Raw genomic sequence first — 18,888 nt, 5'->3', positions numbered from 1 at the left:
ACTCTCCCTTTGGCTCCCTGAGCTCCATATTTAAGAAGTAGGAGAACGAAAATCATTGAAGTTCCGTGAAACACAGTTGTTGGATGCCTCCACGGAATGGCAAAGGGGTGAGTCATACAGTCTACCTCCTTATCTGTTCCCATGCCCTAAGCCAGTCGGGACCTGTATGTGCTCTGTGGGTTACTGGGTAGTGGTAACCCAACCCTGGGCCACAGTAAAGCCTGGTCCTACTCCGGTCCTATTCCTCAGGCCCACTAACCTTATTCACACGGGTGAATGTGTGATGAAGACACAGCCCACAAATTATGTACTGGATGAGAGTGAAACATATCAACATGGCATTGGGATTCCTTTTCCTGGAGCCCACAGAGCCATAAGGAGAATAGAGGATGGAAAATGTCAGCAAACAAGGACAGTCCCTCTCACACACGCATCAGTGGAATTTGAGAGTGGTTCATCATCTCATTGATATTCCTGCAATCAGTGGCCTGTGTTCTCTGGCACACAGTGATATGATGCCAGACGCCTGAATATTCATATTGCTGGCTGGCTGGCTGCACACGCGCTTACACAAACATGTTCCTACTTCCTGCTAGACAGCGGAATGAGTCCTGAGAGGAGCCCCAGTGAGATGATTCAACAGTAGCAGGGGAGACTGGGCTTCCCTCTGGACCTGACCCCATCAACTGGGAGATGACTGGCTGATAATCTACCTGTTCACCCACTGACAGACAGACAGACAGACAGACAGACAGACAGACAGACAGACAGACAGACAGACAGACAGACAGACAGACAGACAGACAGACAGACAGACAGACAGACAGACAGACAGACAGACAGACAGACAGACAGACAGACAGACAGACAGACAGACAGACAGACAGACAGACAGACAGACAGACAGACAGACAGACAGACAGACAGACAGACAGACAGACAGACAGACAGACAGACAGACAGACAGACAGACAGACAGACAGACAGACAGACAGACAGACAGACAGACAGACAGACAGACAGACAGACAGACAGACAGACAGACAGACAGACAGACAGACAGACACAGACAGACAGACAGACAGACAGACAGACAGACAGACAGACAGACAGACAGACAGACAGACAGACAGACAGACAGACAGACAGACAGACAGACAGACAGACAGACAGACAGACAGACAGACAGACAGACAGACAGACAGACAGACAGACAGACAGACAGACAGACAGACAGACAGACAGACAGACAGACAGACAGACAGACAGACAGACAGACAGACAGACAGACAGACAGACAGACAGACAGACAGACAGACAGACAGACAGACAGACAGACAGACAGACAGACAGACAGACAGACAGACAGACAGACAGACAGACAGACAGACAGACAGACAGACAGACAGACAGACAGACAGACAGACAGACAGACAGACAGACAGACAGACAGACAGACAGACAGACAGACAGACAGACAGACAGACAGACAGACAGACAGACAGACAGACAGACAGACAGACAGACAGACAGACAGACAGACAGACAGACAGACAGACAGACAGACAGACAGACAGACAGACAGACAGACAGACAGACAGACAGACAGACAGACAGACAGACAGACAGACAGACAGACAGACAGACAGACAGACAGACAGACAGACAGACAGACAGACAGACAGACAGACAGACAGACAGACAGACAGACAGACAGACAGACAGACAGACAGACAGACAGACAGACAGACAGACAGACAGACAGACAGACAGACAGACAGACAGACAGACAGACAGACAGACAGACAGACAGACAGACAGACAGACAGACAGACAGACAGACAGACAGACAGACAGACAGACAGACAGACAGACAGACAGACAGACAGACAGACAGACAGACAGACAGACAGACAGACAGACAGACAGACAGACAGACAGACAGACAGACAGACAGACAGACAGACAGACAGACAGACAGACAGACAGACAGACAGACAGACAGACAGACAGACAGACAGACAGACAGACAGACAGACAGACAGACAGACAGACAGACAGACAGACAGACAGACAGACAGACAGACAGACAGACAGACAGACAGACAGACAGACAGACAGACAGACAGACAGACAGACAGACAGACAGACAGACAGACAGACAGACAGACAGACAGACAGACAGACAGACAGACAGACAGACAGACAGACAGACAGACAGACAGACAGACAGACAGACAGACAGACAGACAGACAGACAGACAGACAGACAGACAGACAGACAGACAGACAGACAGACAGACAGACAGACAGACAGACAGACAGACAGACAGACAGACAGACAGACAGACAGACAGACAGACAGACAGACAGACAGACAGACAGAGAAAAATAATTGTCCAAAGGGCTGTCAGTTATAAATAGCGCTCTCAAGCAACTGATAAATAATTTCACGTTTGATTAATCTGGCCTGGAATGATCTCCGGTTTGATTAATCAAGCTTCTATATGGTCTGTCTGACAGCCTGAGATGCTTCACTGAGGCTAAAAACTGACCTTGCACAGTGCACTTCATCAGTATCCTACCCTTACATGCTCTGTCTCAGATGCTGGATAAACCAATCAGCAGAGGCTGATCAGTAACATCATTGAATGTCTGATTCAATTCTGTCTGAAAGAACAAACACGAACAAACAAAATTATGGCCAGACAAATACACACCAGCGACAAGAAAACAGGATTTGTTGGCCATAAACGAGCATAGACACTCACACACATCATGAACTACATTTAGACATATAGTACCAGTCAAAAGTTTGGACACCTAATCAATCAAGGGTTTCTGTATTTTTACTATTTTATACGTTGTAGAATAACAGTGAAAACCTTGAAACTATGAAATAACATACGGAATCATGTAGTTAAAAACAAGAAAGGTGTTAAAACAGAAATGTTTTTTTTATATTTCAGATTCTTCAAAGTAGCCACCCTTTGCCTTGACAGCTCTGCACACTCTTGGCATTCTCGCAACCAGCTTCACCTGGAATATTTTCCCAACAGTCTTGAAGGGGTTCCCACATATGCTGAGCAATTGTTGGCTGCTTTTCATTCGCTCTGCGATCCAACTAATCCCAAACAAACTGAATTGGGGTGAGGTCGGGTGATTGTGGAGGCCAGGTCATCTTATGCAGCCCTCGATCACACTCCTTGTTCAAATAGCCCTTATATACAGTCTGGAGATGTGTCGGGTCATTGTCTCATTGAAAAACAAACGATAGTCCCACTAAGCGCAAACCAGATGGGATGGCATATCGGTGCAGAATGCTGTGGTAGCCATGCTGGTTAAGTGTGCCTTGAATTCTAAATAAATCACTGACTGTCACCAGCAAAGCTCCCCACACCTCCTCCTCCATGCTTCACAGTGGGAACAACACATGCAGAGATCATCCGTTCAACTACTATGCATCTCACAAAGACACAGCGCTTGGAACCAAAAATATTAAATTTGGACTAAGACCAAAGGACAGATTTTCACTGGTTCATTGCTCATGTTTCTTGGCCCAAGCAAGTCTCTTCTTATTGGTGTCCTTTAGTAGCGGTTTATTTGTAGCAATTCGACCATGAAGGCCTGATTGACTCAGTCTCCTCTGAACAGTTTATGTTTAGTGGTGTCTGTTACTTGAACTCTGAAGCATTAATTTGGGCTGCAATTTCTGAGGGTGGTAACTTTAATGAACTAATCCTCTGCAGCAGAGAGGTCTTCATTTCCTGTGGTGGTCCTCACAAGAGCCATTTTCATTATATGGCTTGAGGGTTTTTGCGACTGCACTTGAAGAAACATACAAAGTTCTTGAAATTTTCCGTATTGACTAACCTTCATGTGTTTAAGTAATGATGGACTGTCGTTTCTCTTTGCTTATTTGAGCGGTTCTTGACATAATATGGACTTGAGCTTTTACCAAATAGGGCTACCTTAACACAACACAACTGATTGGAGTAAACACATTAAGAAGGAAAGGAATTTCACAAATGAACATAATAAGGCACACCTGTTAATTGAAATGCATTCCAGGTGACTACCTCATTAAGCTGGTTAAGAGAATGTGCAAAGCTTTCAAGGCAAAGGGTGACTACTTTGAATAATCTCAGATATCTTTTTTATTTGTTTAACACTGATTACTACAGGATTCCATGTCTGTTTTTTCATAGTTTTGACATCTTCACTAATATTCTACAATGTACAAAATAGTAAATATGGAATGAGTAGGTGGAATAGGTAGATGTGTCCAAACTTTTGACTGGTACTGTATTTGTTGTATGTGTGTGTGTGTGTGTGTGTGTGTGTGTGTGTGTGTGTGTGTGTGTGTGTGTGTGTGTGTGTGTGTGTGTGTGTGTGTGTGTGTGTGTGTGTGAGAGAGTGTGTGTGAGAGAGAGAGAGAGAGAGAGAGAGAGAGAGAGAGAGAGAGAGTCACAAAACAAAAACCAAGCCTCATTCATCTCAGTTGCTCCACTTCATAGACTGGCTGGAGCTCCTGAGCTCTGGTGTGTGTCTGTCTAATGGGTGACCACACATCTTAGTTTCTACTCTGAGAGTCACTGCATCCAGGCTGGGGAAGGGCTTACCTGCGGTAGGGGTGGCAGGGGACGGGTTAAGCCCTATCCTGGAGGAGCTAAGGACCCCCGCTGCTCTGAACTCATCATCTCCCTTCTACCACTATGCTTTTCTTGCCTCATCACACAGCAAAACGCCCGTACGGCACACACACACACATGCTCATGAAGACAACTCTCAGACACACACAGAATCCAACGCAATCACCCAGATGCACACAGACAATCCCACAGCTCTTTTGATCAGAAATATCAATTTGCACATTTCTCCACATCACTGCATGGCCACACTGCGACATCACACCACCATCACTCTTCCTCTCGGTCGGTTTGTCTCCCTCCATCTCATTCCCTCTCCAGCCCCCGATAAAAGGATCATTTGCATCACTAATAATGCAGGCCTGTTTTTCTCTCTCGCTCTCCTTTGAGAAGCCAACTGGAGGACACCTGAAAGAGAAAGTGAGCCCCCAAAATCACAACAGAGCGATATTAGAAGAGTGATTTGGACTGTAAAGAAATGTTTATGGAAAGGATGAGAGCTTTAGCCATGAAATAATTCCCTCAGTTGTCAGCCTGTGGAGGCTGCTGAGGGGAGGATGGCTCATAATGGCTGGAACGGCACAACTGGAATGGCAAACCATGTGTTTGATGTTGTTGATACCTTTCCACAAATTTCGCGCCACACATTATCACGTACCTGTGCTCCCCAAAAAAGGTACCACCAACCGCCTGTGTTGTCAACTGTGTAGTTTGAGAAAAGAAAGCATAGTTTACACCTGCCATCAGGCTAATGAAAGCAGGGCCTGTACCAGGAGGGAGAGAGGAGAAAAGGAAGGAGTTGTTTGCCTTCGGAGTCAAACACACTGCTTCACTGTTCCTGAGTCTTTACTCCTCCGCTTCGCTTCCTGTCGGATGTGGAAGCATTCCCAGAGATCTGAGTAGGATGAAGTGGTCCCTAGACGCTGGTCTAAAGTCAGTGTTGTTCCACCAACCATCAATTCATAGGCTCTCATCTCCAATCAGCTGGTCCGCTCCAGATACCAGCACCACATCCTGATGGTATCTCAGATCACATTCTACACTGTATTTGGGTACAGCGAAGACGGGTTACTAGAAAACAGATAGGACTTGTCACACAAAGGTTGGAAAATTCTAGGAACTTTCAGGAAATTCTCTGGTTTTCCAGAAATCCTAGCTTTCCTGCTTATTCAAGGTATCTTCCAACCAGGAATTCTGGAAAACCTGGGAATTTAAAGGTTCCCGGAATTTTGCAACCCAAGTCACACAAAAGCAAATGAACACACACACACACACACACACACACACACACACACACACACACACACACACACACACACACACACACACACACCTCCATATATATGCTGCACGTTGAACAGGCGCCCCCAAAATAAGGGCACATATGAGAGCGAGAGAAAGAGGGGTACTGTTAAAGAGAGAGTGTGAGGGAGAAAGAGAGTAAGCATCATCCTGTAGTGCAGATGGGTCTCCCACTGAGGCAAGCCTCATTTCCGTGGTGATTTGTTGTCCTGGGATGCACATGAGTAAATTGATGGCTTTTCATTTCAATAATACCTTACCCCACCCACCCTAAAAAACAAAGTCACATCTTCCCTCAGAATAACCTTTCTTCCGCCTCTCCTCGTACCAATATTACTAGTCCCTCTTCCTCTCCACGTCTTCACCCCCCCATTCCTCCCGGTCTCTGGAGATTGATGCAGCATTTATCAATTAGAAACTGGCCCCTCCCACCTCTCACCTCCCACTGACAGAAGACAACAAGTACTTCCTCATCAGAGACGTACAGTGCTGCTGCTACTCCTATAAAGACACAATGTTAACCTGTTTCCTCTCATCAGCCAACTGTGGCAAAGAGTGTTAACCCCTGACCTAGCCCACTTACGATCAGACGGGGTCCTTCTGATATTGATCACTGCACTGTATTCCCTATTCATCAATATGCAGGAAAAACACAGCGATCAATGCAGCAGCCCAGGTGAGCGTCACGCTACACAAAGCTCAACCATTAGCTGATGCAAGGCCCCATGCAGATCAATATTCATCCACAGGCCTCCGCTGCGCCTGTTAGGAGACTGTACTCCTATATGCTTCATTTAGAGTTATTCATGTAACTTTGGTTGTTCTACAAAACGGTGAGCTATACGTTTTGATTTTTAATACATTGTAAGGCTGCATGGTGCGATTTCAAAAAAGTAGCTTGAAAGGCATGAGCTCGGCTTTGTTTTTGAGCAGGCTGTACACACTTCGCCAGTCTCTCATTCACAATTTGAGAAACACTTGATAATGCTTCGTATTTCCCACCGGCATCCCCTTTGTGGTGATAATGCACCCTAAAAAACCCATGCCTTTTGCACCTTCTCCCTGAATGCTGGTCAGAACATTTTGCTTCAAATGTTGATAAACTATTAGGCAATTTCTTCACATAATATGCACAGCAATGCGCACACGGCAGTAGGCTTTAAGTGCAAATGTCCCATTCATGGAAAAACACCATTCTCGAAAGTAACCGCAAATGCGATTATGCGTGTGGTGCTTTTATTATAAAAATGTGCATTTTTATGGTGAAAATCTCTCCAAACTCACACGCTGCATACAGTATTGTATGCCAGTTAGGCTCTACACCCGCTGTAAAGCGGATTAATGTGCTTAATTTTATGAAGTTATTTGGCCACTTTAGTTGTGACACAAACCTTAACAAAAACATATAGGCCTATGGGCTCGGTTACATGAGGTGTGCGACTAGGTTTTTTTTTAAGTCACCAAAAAAAAGGCTGTTTCTTGCCTAAAGCTGGGCATCATTCACAAGTGAGAGGCTAATATATGTCCACCCATAAGACTATTCTTGATTTAATCTTGTCATATATATATATATATATACACTAAATAATGTGTTTAATTTGTTTTGTATTTAGAATGGACCATTATCATGCACCTGTCTGGAAACGGGAAAAACACATGTCATCTCTGCACTTAAATAGAATGGAAGACGCTTTTCCTGTGGTCCATTTTCATGCCAGCCAGTTAGGCTTTACTCCGGTTGTAAAGATGAGCAATGTGCTTAATATTTGCTTAATATTAGGAAAGTTGAGAAATAAATATAGTAGACCTAGCCTATAGAAAGCTGAGGGGATCCTCTTTTTAAGAGGCCATCACACTGTTTTCTCACAATTACATGACCTATAGAAATGTTGCACAACATGAGCTCTCCTGAAGTGTTTGAGTAGATTTTCAATTATATTTGCACTGATGTCAGAGTGGTTAGAGGGACAATAGAGTGGTACCAGGCAGATAGCAAGTTTGGTAGGCTACTAATGACCATCAGCAGCATCAGAGATAGGAGAAGCCTAATTACCAGTGACGTGGAATTTGACTGCCTTCATAACTCATGACCACAGGTGTGGCAGTAATACGGTCACCGACAGCCCTAACCGTAGGTGTGAATGGTGTAAGGCACATATGTCAGAGTCAAGGCCCACGGGCCACATCCGGCCCGCGAGAAGGTTTTTTACGGCCCCTGGGATGATCTTGATTTGTTATTAGAACCGGCCCGCAGACCGCAGCAAGCCGGCAGCCCGCAGATCTTTTACACGCACCAATACTACATTTCCCACAATTCAATGGTGACGCACCGAGCAGTAGGCTGCTTCATTTCAATATTTATTGGCACAGCAGTTGTCAGCATCACAGTAAAATTAACTTTCAGATACCCATCAAAAATGGCAAAACGGAAGGTGGACACTGAGAACCGGGGGTTTCAAACAAGGTGGGAGTCGGAGTATTTGTTCACGGAGGTAGCTGGAAAACCTGTGTGTCTTCTGTGTGGAGAAAGTGTGGCGGTACTGAAAGAGTATAATCTGAGACGACATTATGAAACGAAACACGCGGACAAAAACAAGAATATGGACATGGAACAAAGGCTACAAAAGGCAGAGGAATTAAAACGAGGCCTAAAATCTCGACAGGCTCTGTTCAAAAAAGCCAAATCACAAGGCCAGGCTGCTGTCAAGGCCAATTTTATTTTGGCAGAAGAGATCGCTAAATCAGCCCGGCCATTTACGGAGGGGGATTTCATCAAAAACTGCATGATTAAAGTTTGTGACGAAGTTTGCCCAGAAAAAAGGCAACTCTTTTTAAATGTGAGTCTGAGCAGAAACACCATTGCCGAGAGAGTGACCAGTTGTCCATCAATCTAAAAGAGCAGCTTGTGAAAAAGGGAAAAGATTTCATTGCATATTCCTTGGCTGTGGATGAGAGCACCGACATTTCTGACATTGCCCAGTTGTCAATTTTCATCCGCGGAGTGGACTCCAGCCTAAGCGTGACAGAGGAGTTTTTGGCTTTACGTCCTATGCATGGCACAACTACGGGGCATGATTTGTATGAAGAGGTGTCAAGATGTGTAAATGAGATGGAGCTGCCTTGGGAAAAACTCGTGGGTTTGACAACCGACGGAGCACCTGCGATGTGTGGACACAGGAGCGGACTGGTGGCGAAGATACGGGAAAAGATGCAAGAGGAAAACGCGACAGGTGGGCTGACAGCTTATCATTGTATCATACACCAGGAAGCGTTGTGCGGTAAAGCCTTGAAAATGGAGCATGTAATGAGCATCATCACGCGCACAGTTAACTTTATCAGAGCCAAAGGTTTGAATCACCGCCAGTTCAAGGCATTTCTGACGGAGTTAGAAACGGAGCATGGTGATTTGCCTTATCACACAGAGGTGCGATGGCTAAGCCAGGGAAAGGTGCTTCAATGATGTTTCGAGCTTCGTGAGGAGATTTGTCTGTTCTTGGACAGCAAAGGGAAAGACACAACACAACTCCGAGACGAAATGTTTCTGTGTGAAATGGCTTTTCTGTGTGACATTACGAGTCATCTGAATGCAATGAACTTGCAGCTGCAGGGTCGGGATCGTGTCATCTCTGATATGTACAGTACAGTGAAGGCATTTAAAACCAAACTGACTCTGTGGGAGACGCAGATGCGGAAAGAAAATTTGAGCCACTTTCCCAGCTGCCAGACCATGAAAGAGAAGCTCTCTACCAGTGCGTTCCTGAGCGCACAGTTGGCTGATAAAATAGGTATGCTTGCCGCTGACTTTCGACGCCGATTTGCTGACTTTGAAGCACAAAAAAGCAGGTTGGAACTGCTCGGTAACCCATTTGCTGTTGACGTGGAAAGCTCACCACCAAACCTCCAAATGGAGTTGATTGACCTCCAATGCAATGATGCACTGAGGGCAAAATATGCGGCAGTGGGTGCTGCGGAGTTCGCCCGTTTCCTCCCCGACACAATGCCCCAGCTGCGCATCCAGGCTGCTCAAACGTTGTCTATGTTTGGCAGCACATACCTGTGTGAACAACTGTTTTCTTTGATGAACTTGAACAAAACATCACACAGAAGTCGACTTACTGCTGAACACCTCCACTCAATTCTGAGGATTTCCTCAGCTCAGAGCCTTACCCCGAACATTGATGAACTTGTGGAAAAGATGGGACACCACCAAGTATCACCCTCAACCTCAAACAAGTGAACATTACTGTGCAATCACATATTTAGAGTTTTTACTCAGTTCAAGTTTAAAAGTTAAAGTTTAATATTTGTTTTCACTGCATGTTACTTCTCCTTAAACAAAGTGTTGTTTTTGATTAATAGATTTTTGCACTTTATTTTATTGTATTTCAATCCAATTATATTTTAAAAATATTTCAGTTGAGTGGATGATAGAAAATTGCTATTATTGTTTTTTTCTTTGAAGTAAATTTAGCCCACTTTTGCTAAAATAGAAAATATAGGCTACTGATGGTGCCTTGAATACCGGTTTCTTTCATTTAATGTTCATGTTATGGGGATTTTTATATAAAGGAAATTTGTCTTTTGTGTCTGTTGAAAATTAAAGATTACTGACAGAGCCATAAGAAAATATTGCTTTATTTATCTGATCATATTGGAATATATTTGTTAGGTTTTCAGTAGGTTCAATTAGGTTCACTAGACTATATGCGTCATTTAAAAAATTTTCAATGAACATTCGAACAGTCCGGCCCTCGGCTTGTAGCTAAATTTTTTATTTGGCCCTCCGTCCATTTGACTTTGACACCCCTGGTGTAAGGGCATGAGAGATGCAAGACAGAATGAGTGAATGTGTCTGTATTGATAGTGCTAGTGAAAAAGGATAAACATCTTATAGAAAGTGAATGTGGGTGTTTGTGATGCATGGGCAAGAGCGAGGCCACAACACATCTATAAGAACAGTGTGTGTGTGTGTGTGTGTGTGTGTGTGTGTGTGTGTGTGTGTGTGTGTGTGTGTGTGTGTGTGTGTGTGTGTGTGTGTGTGTGTGTGTGTGTGTGTGTGTGTGTGTGTGTGTGTGTGTGTGTGTGTGTGTGTGTGTGTGTGTGTGTGTGTGTGTGTGTGTGTATCTCCACATTGGATATAGTCAGGAAAGAGAGCACAGCCAAACGCCAACAGTGCAGCCCAGTGTCCTCCACAGATCCAATCCAACAGAGACTCCATTTTGGCTCAAATCCATACCATAAGTCTTTCAGAAGCCACCAAGCGGTAGCCTTAACAAAGCCTGAGGTAGGCACAGTCCAAATATTAATGAGCAGCACTAACCTACAAATCACATCAACGTCCAATCAAATGGCCATCTGATTTACTATTAAATATTAGTGAAACTGCTCATCGCCCACCCTTCCCTTTCAAAACGACAGGCAAGCAATTCTACTGAATGTCCAAGAGGAACACTCCCATTACTGTTGGCCCAGTTAGGCTCTAGTGAAGTAAACCCCCAGGGCCCAGGAGTACAGGGCAGGCTGACTGCCATCTGAAGCCCTGTTTCCACAGCAGGTGCCTGATCCGGTCAGACACCAGTTTGGCTCTAGTGAAGTAATCACCCAGGGCCCAGGAGTACAGGGCAGGCTGACTGCCATCTGAAGCCCTGTTTCCACAGCAGGTGCCTGATCCGGTCAGACACCAGTTTGGCCTGTTCACGGTTTCCAGTTTGAACCCAGAACCAGAGGAAAGCCTGCTCTAAGTATAGCAGTAAGCAGACAACAGCAGAGTGTCTATCCAAGCGACGGGCCGGCGGCCCAGGCAGCGTTGCCAGGAGGGATGAGTCCAGGACTCCCGGGCTAGCTTCACTGAGGCATGGACACACAGCAATTACAGCTACCAGCAGAGTCCTGACATTGCCACCACACACACACTCATCTGCACACGCAGATGTGGAAACGCTCATCCACAGATAATACAGCAAGTGAAGGAAACGAGTTCTCGGTGAAGATAATGTACACTAACTGAAAATCCATGCATTAATGTGTGCGTTTCTGGGATGCCCATACGCAAGCGTGTTTTCAGGAGAAGATAAGGGCAGCAGACAGGCAGTATACGTGTGTGCAGACAGACTCCCCTCAGGGTTGTAGGCAGCAACTCTTTAATATTGCAGAGCAGTGATAAATAAATTAGACAGGCTGCAGGGAGATAAGGTGACTCTGCAGACAGAGAAACTCCTCTCTTCTTTCCCTACAGGGGTTAGAAAACAAAACACGCCAGCCCCAGTATGCAGATGTGCCACGACACAAAAAGCTATGAGAAAACTAATTAGCAAACAAACATTAACTTACTCTCCTCCCCCGTGGAGAGCAGAACAGAACATGGATGTAGATGTAATATGCCAAGCCTCAGAGATGAACAACTGCAGTGCCTATTACACACATCTGTGGGCCAGGCAGCCCATCAGTGAGGAGAGACGAATTGGAGAGGGACGATGCTGGTATAAAAAAGGTCAGATTTATTGTCCCAGAAGTTGCAACTTCTAAGCAGAACGAGGCAGATAACAGGCCTATGTTAGGTGTCAGAGTACAGGAGGAGACCGGTGTCCCTTCACCCAGTTTACTTCCTGTCACACAGCCCAGGCAGGCAGGAGGCTCAGCTTCCACTTTCCCTGGCATTGGTCTCAAGGTGAACAAAAGTTTGATTTTTGGAGGGAGGGAGAGGTGGAACAGAAGATAGTGTAGGGTACGGAGAAGGAGTGTAAGAGCAAAAAGTCAAAATAGATAGGAACAGGAAGGAGAGAATATAAAGACAGAAAATAAAGAGCAGGAGAGAGAGAATGCCATGTTCATATAGTTTCAGACTAGAGAGATGAGCACTCGTCCAAGCGTCAGTACCACTTCTCTCACACACACCTTTCTCACTACAAGACAAACACAGAAAATTGTCGCTGCCACGCTTCACTATGTTGTGAGTCCCCCCCCCCCATGTAGCCTAGTCCGTGTCCCTGGGCTGCTAAGCCTCTATGAGGTAGCAATGTTCTCCTTCACACTCAAGCAGGAGATCAAAGACTAGACGAGCACCTGACAGCCTGCACGTTCCGCTGACACTCACTCTTTACATCTGCTTTGATGCTGCTAATGCAGCTTCCTGCCTGCTACACACAGCACATACATACACCCTGTAGACAGGATACACCTGACAGCCTGCACGTTCCGCTGACACTCACTCTTTACATCTGCTTTGATGCTGCTAATGCAGCTGCCTGCCTGCTACACACAGCACATACATACACCCTGTAGACAGGATACACCTGCAGCCATGCATCTTCTCATCCAGATATATGAATATAGACAGAGCTCAGTCCCTTCCTCGCATCCCTTTCTTATCTTACATAATCTTCCTGCCTCACTCACTTCTTTCCGCTCTTCCATCTCTACCCTCCAGCAGCAGTTAAGTCCACTACAAACGGTTTAAAGCTGGATTCTCTCCACTCCATCTTAATTTCTCTCCTACTCATCCCCGTTCTCCTCTCCTACTGTGGATGGTGTACGCCTGCTAAGAGCAGCTCTAAAACCTTGCCGACAGCTCTGCCACTGGCTAAGCTCCTACAGCTGAGCCACACGGCAATGTACCTATAACCACCGGCCTTCTCTACCTCTCCCCTCCGGGGAACAGAGCCGACAGTGAGATGGAGAGATGGTCGGAAAGATGAAAGAGGAGAGAAAGAAGGACAGACATAGACCAGTGGAGGCTGGTGGGAGGAGCTATAGGAGGACGGGCTCATTGTAATGGCTTAAATGGAACAGAGTCAAACATGTGGTTTCCATACGTTTGACACCATTCCACTGATTCCGTTCCGGCCATTACAATGAGCCCGTTCTCCTATAGCTCCTCCCACCAGCCTCCACTGAGAGACAGATATAGACCGGGGGGGGTGGAAGGAGTAAGGTTCTAAACATATTTCCCATCTCTCTGGGATTAGTGTAGTTCTAATCTGCCCTGCAGTCTTCTCTCCTCCCTTCAGCCATGGGTTTAGAGAGACAGTCACAAGTCAGGAGGAAAGCAGATTTCCCTGGGTCTTTAGCCGTTACCATTAGCCCGTCACTATACGTCATCCCCTAACTCACTAATCAATTTAGCAGCGCGGCCCTGAACCCCAGCCCATCACTCATAATCCATCCCCCTCAGCTCCACACTCCACCTAGCGTTCCGGTCTCCACATAGGAAATATCCAGGGAAACTCCAAGAAAAAAGGTATATTACCTTATAATGAGTTCCTCTCTGGCAGATGCTCATATGAGGTGACCTACAGTGAGTAAAATAACCAGTCAGTCAGGCGGTCAAGCTTAACCTATGGGAGACTCAGTGAGCATGGATTCAGAAGTATGTATGAGGATACAAACCGACTCAGCTAAGCCAGAACTTTATCATGGTTATTCTCTAAACTCCTAGTCTGGTCTAACTAAGAGGGAGTTTTACAGCTCAGGCCTCGGTGCACTAGTGGTCACATACACCACAAACCATCTCACACACACACACACACACACACACACAACAACATAAAAGATCAGTACGGGTGATAAATCTCAGAGGGCCGTATTCAGAAGTGCATGGCAAAGTGCCAACAGGTCTACTAGTATGGGCCACACCCACACACCCCTTCCTTAACCTTAAGATGAATACAACTACTCCTCCCACTAGGAGTTTAGGCACTCATATGACAGATTAGAAGAGAACATTGAGTATTCATATCCTTTGAGAAGCCCGGTATCTGTGCTAAGGAGAGTTCAGGTCCATGCTGTAGTAGATAGAAACCATCTGCTCACGTCAGCCACACATGTGCTGCGTTCCTCCTGTCTGATCAGCCAACACACATGGCCCTGCAGACAGTCTCCTGTGTTATAGCTTACACACAGACCCATGCACGTATTCTCACACACAGACCCATGCACGTATTCTCACACACAGACCCATGCACGTATTCTCACACACAGACCCATGCACGTATTCTCACACACAGACCCATGCACGTATTCTCACACACAGACCCATGCACGTATTCTCACACACAAACCATAGCGTACAGAGTGAACTACACACACAGCCCCCCCCCCTCCAAAAGAAGAACACACCTTCCCCATCAGTGCCAACCCTCTCGTCAGCAGCTCACCCAAAGATGAGTCAAGTAGATGTGACAGCTGGGAAAGACACGTAGACCAGTGAGCATAGCATCTCACACACACACACACACAGCAGTTGTGAGAGACCCTCTCCTTCTCTGGTGTCAACATTCCTCTGCCTGCTCTCCCCACTGCCAAAACAGCACCAAATCAGAAACATCCATTTCCACTGCCTAAAACACAAACACCTTTTTTCTGTTAGTAAAGGCAGCTGACGTCAGTCCACTCAGTAGGAGCCAAGACTAGAGTCACCATAACCCCTAGGGACATGGACATTTATCCCTGTTCATTCATTCATAACCTATTCACACACAGAGAAAGAACAGGGTAAACAGAGCACAACACCTCCGCCTTCCCTTCCAAAACCCATCAAAAGAGGGTTAGGGTTAGGGTTGCAGCCCACCATCAAAAGAGGTAAAGAGCAGAGACCTGGCAACACAGAATATACCCCCTGGCTTCTATAGAACATCAGAGGCCATCGGGAGGACTACAGGAGTGTGTGTGTGTGTGTGTATGATGTGGAGAGGTATTCTACATCTCCCTCAGCCCATCCAGCCAGCCTCATGCACAGCACCACAGAGAGACAACCGCTGGCATAAGAGATGCTGTGGTCTCAACTTTTAGAAATCTGTAGAACCTTATTTGAACCCCTAACCACACCCAGTAGTCCAGCTCCTCTAGGCCAGGAAAGGGGGGGGGCAGTGGAATGGCGTATTTTTAGATAGTGGACTTTTAGCGGAAGAAGCGCCTGGCTGGCAGAGGGAGTGTTGAATTATTGAACGGCTCGGAGGGACGTCATGCAGGGAGCTCTGCTGGGGCCTTTTTGGGGGCTCCTCGTGCACCACACACACACAAACCAATCGAAGCTAGAGAATTTCAAGACTAGAGGGGCTAGGGGACAAGCACTTGCTTAATGGAAAAAAACAGAAAAACATTATACTCAATGTGAGTTTACTACTGCAAGAAATACAACTACCTGTAATGGGGGAATTGTGACACTCGGATTCTGTGTAAGTGTTTCACTCCTCAAACATAGTGTGAGAGTCTTCTGGGGCCAGTTGCACCATTCTGGTCTTAACTGTAAACCCGATCTAGGCTTGAAGACCAACTTTTTCACACACAGCTGGTGCAGAATGACAAAAAAAAAAGAAGCTCCAAGCCCATCTCTTCCCGGGGGTTTTTCCTACACAACGTTACCTTTCCGAGACCACTGGTCTTTCCACAACACCCAACATCAAGGCAGGGCTGAAAAATGTTGAGCATCTGCTTATACCAAAAGCAAAAAAAAGTGGGTCTAGGAATCTGCCTCCAGAATGAAGTGATGCAGAGTGGAACAAACATGAGGAGAACAGTTCTATTTTTGTTCTGCCAGAGTGAAAGGTGTATTTGTTTTTTTTAAATTATTATTATTCTCATCGATTCCATTATTTTATGGCTCCTGGAGGAATACTTTTTTTTTTTACTTCGGAGGCCTGAGGCTTGCGGGGAACATTTGGCAGGAAATGACATCGTCTGGAACAGGTGTGCCCAGATATCATGAAATTCCACTGCTTAACATGCCATCACTGCTGGTTGTTTACTTCCTCTAACGTCCCCTAGAAATCCATTACTTTAGAGTTGCATTTTACACACAAGAACATGAGGGAACACACACGCACACACAGGTAAACACACTAAGCAATCCTCTAGAATGCCGACACTGCAATTAGTCATGCCGCTTCTTTCATCTCCAGTGTGAGTGGGCTCAAGAGGGACCCAGGCTGCTGAATATCTAAACCAGACTACAAACCACACACACACCTGGAGCCTGACAGACATGCAAACGCCGCCGCAGACAAAGCTGTCGACAACCATAAATTTCCATACAGTAAGATGCAGACCGACACACTCCCGCAGATCAGCCAACTGAGCCCACCAACACTCCATAACAGCTGAAGAGGGTTTATTCCCATGGGGAGGGAACCGTGAGCCTGATGCAGAGAGACACACACTGGAGCCATTCTGCACCGGAGCTACAGTATAGATAAAATGAGGACAAATGGCAGTATGCAGATGGGAATGAAAGGAGTTCAATTGAAAGCACCTCAGAGTGCTCCAGTAATCAGACTGCAGTTACACTGAGCTGTAATCACACTGACAACCTGAGTGGATGAAAGAGAGAAGAGGGAGAGAGGAGGACGAAAGCAGGTCAGCTATAATATTCAAAGGTTCAGAAAACTGCAAGCAATGGGCTTCCCTCCGCGATGACCTCGCACACATGCACTCGACTCACACACACCACGTCCCTTTTTCTCTTGCACACACTCTGTCCCACCCCAGGATTAAAATGCAAATGGTGCCCTTTCCACTAACAGAGGCCTTTATTGTTAGTGTGAAGGTAAGGTGAACTCCGATGAGGGCCAAGGTAAAGCAAGAGAGGGAACAAGTGAGGAACAAAAAAAAGAGGAGCCCCACTAAAAAAGGTCAGCCTTGTGTTCTTTCCTCTCATCCCTCTTTAACGCAATACATCTCTCCATCTTCTCCTGTACAGAAACTGCCTACGCACACGCAGCCACACCACTCTCCTCTAAACTGCACTTGGCAGCAGAGCCTTCAAGTGGGGGGGGGGGGGGGGGCACAACATCAGCACAAAAAGGAAAAAGATGACTTCATTATCAGAACTCCCTTTCTCCATTAAGCCATTCAGAGATAAGATAACATGTTATCGGGAGTTAAGAGGGGAGTTCTAAATGTCACTTGTATTCTATTCATCAGACAGACTCTTCAGCCAGACTATCACCCATGTAGAGAGAGCATCTCTCCCTACAGCATATCAACAGGAGATGAACGTTAGTCGGGTTGTTTACATGGAGTCAGAACAGCCTGGAATGGATATATTACAGACGAAGACGCCAGGAATCACTACATTCATTCTTAACACCTTACAAGGTATAGCATTTAGTTTGTGTGTTTCCAGCTTGCTATTCCTCTCTGAGAGGCGATGTATCATTCTCGGGCTAAATCGATTCCTCCTCCAGCCCTTGGCTACACTGCATCGCACTGCTTACCCACTGTCCCTGGGACAGGAATACATAAAACAATCACATACTGTAGCAGAGGCACCATTTGAATAGCTGGTGTCTGAAATCAGTTTCACCCTTCAATAAAGCGTGTAGGAATCAAAACACACCAACAACAAAAAGCCCCTCGCCTCCATGAGCAAATCTGAAGTGAACACCCGCTCCCACACAGAGCTGAGGAAGGCTGTTAATGCCTAGATTACCATCCTCTATAAGGAATCCAGGGAAAGAGAAATTAAGGAGCAAACTCAAACATGCTGCAGGGAAAACCAGACGAATGACCAGTTTTGGTCAAAGGGAGGCAGGGAGCTGCTGCACTAGAACCCACAGTTCTACCCTGAAAAAATAATGGCTATCCTTCATCTCCATCGCCGTCTATTTTTAGAATGTTATCTTTCAGCCTGGATCAAGCCAGATATTCAACTTCTGTATTAGCCATACTAGATCAGGCCTGAACAGTAGAGCTCCTTATAAAAACACTGGCAGCCTGTAGACTGGGTCTGGGAGAGAGGCAGTGTGAGCGGGGGGAGCATGGAGTTTCTTCACGTAGCTCCATGGCGTCAGTCAATACTGGGCTGTCAGGCCCGCGTGGCCACAGCTGCAGCCCACGGAGACAAGGTCGCTGTTCAGGCAGGCCTGGCCATCATGACCAATCAGTGTTGTTACCCTGCCAACTCTGGAAATAACCTCCGGCCACCCACCCAACATCACATTAA

At 46.1% G+C, this 18,888-nt stretch overlaps 1 protein-coding gene across 2 annotated transcripts in view; it reads right to left on the bottom strand.

Annotated features, from left to right (window-relative positions):
• LOC123992846 (protein phosphatase 1L-like) overlaps nt 1–18,888 on the bottom strand; it is a 48,289-nt gene that overhangs the window by 24,658 nt on the left and 4,743 nt on the right. The window lies entirely within an intron of this gene.

This window comes from Oncorhynchus gorbuscha, linkage group LG13 (assembly GCF_021184085.1).
Source record: "Oncorhynchus gorbuscha isolate QuinsamMale2020 ecotype Even-year linkage group LG13, OgorEven_v1.0, whole genome shotgun sequence".
NCBI lineage: Eukaryota > Metazoa > Chordata > Actinopteri > Salmoniformes > Salmonidae > Oncorhynchus > Oncorhynchus gorbuscha.
Note: the sequence above shows the minus strand (reverse complement) of the source record. Positions and strands in the feature narration are given on the sequence as shown.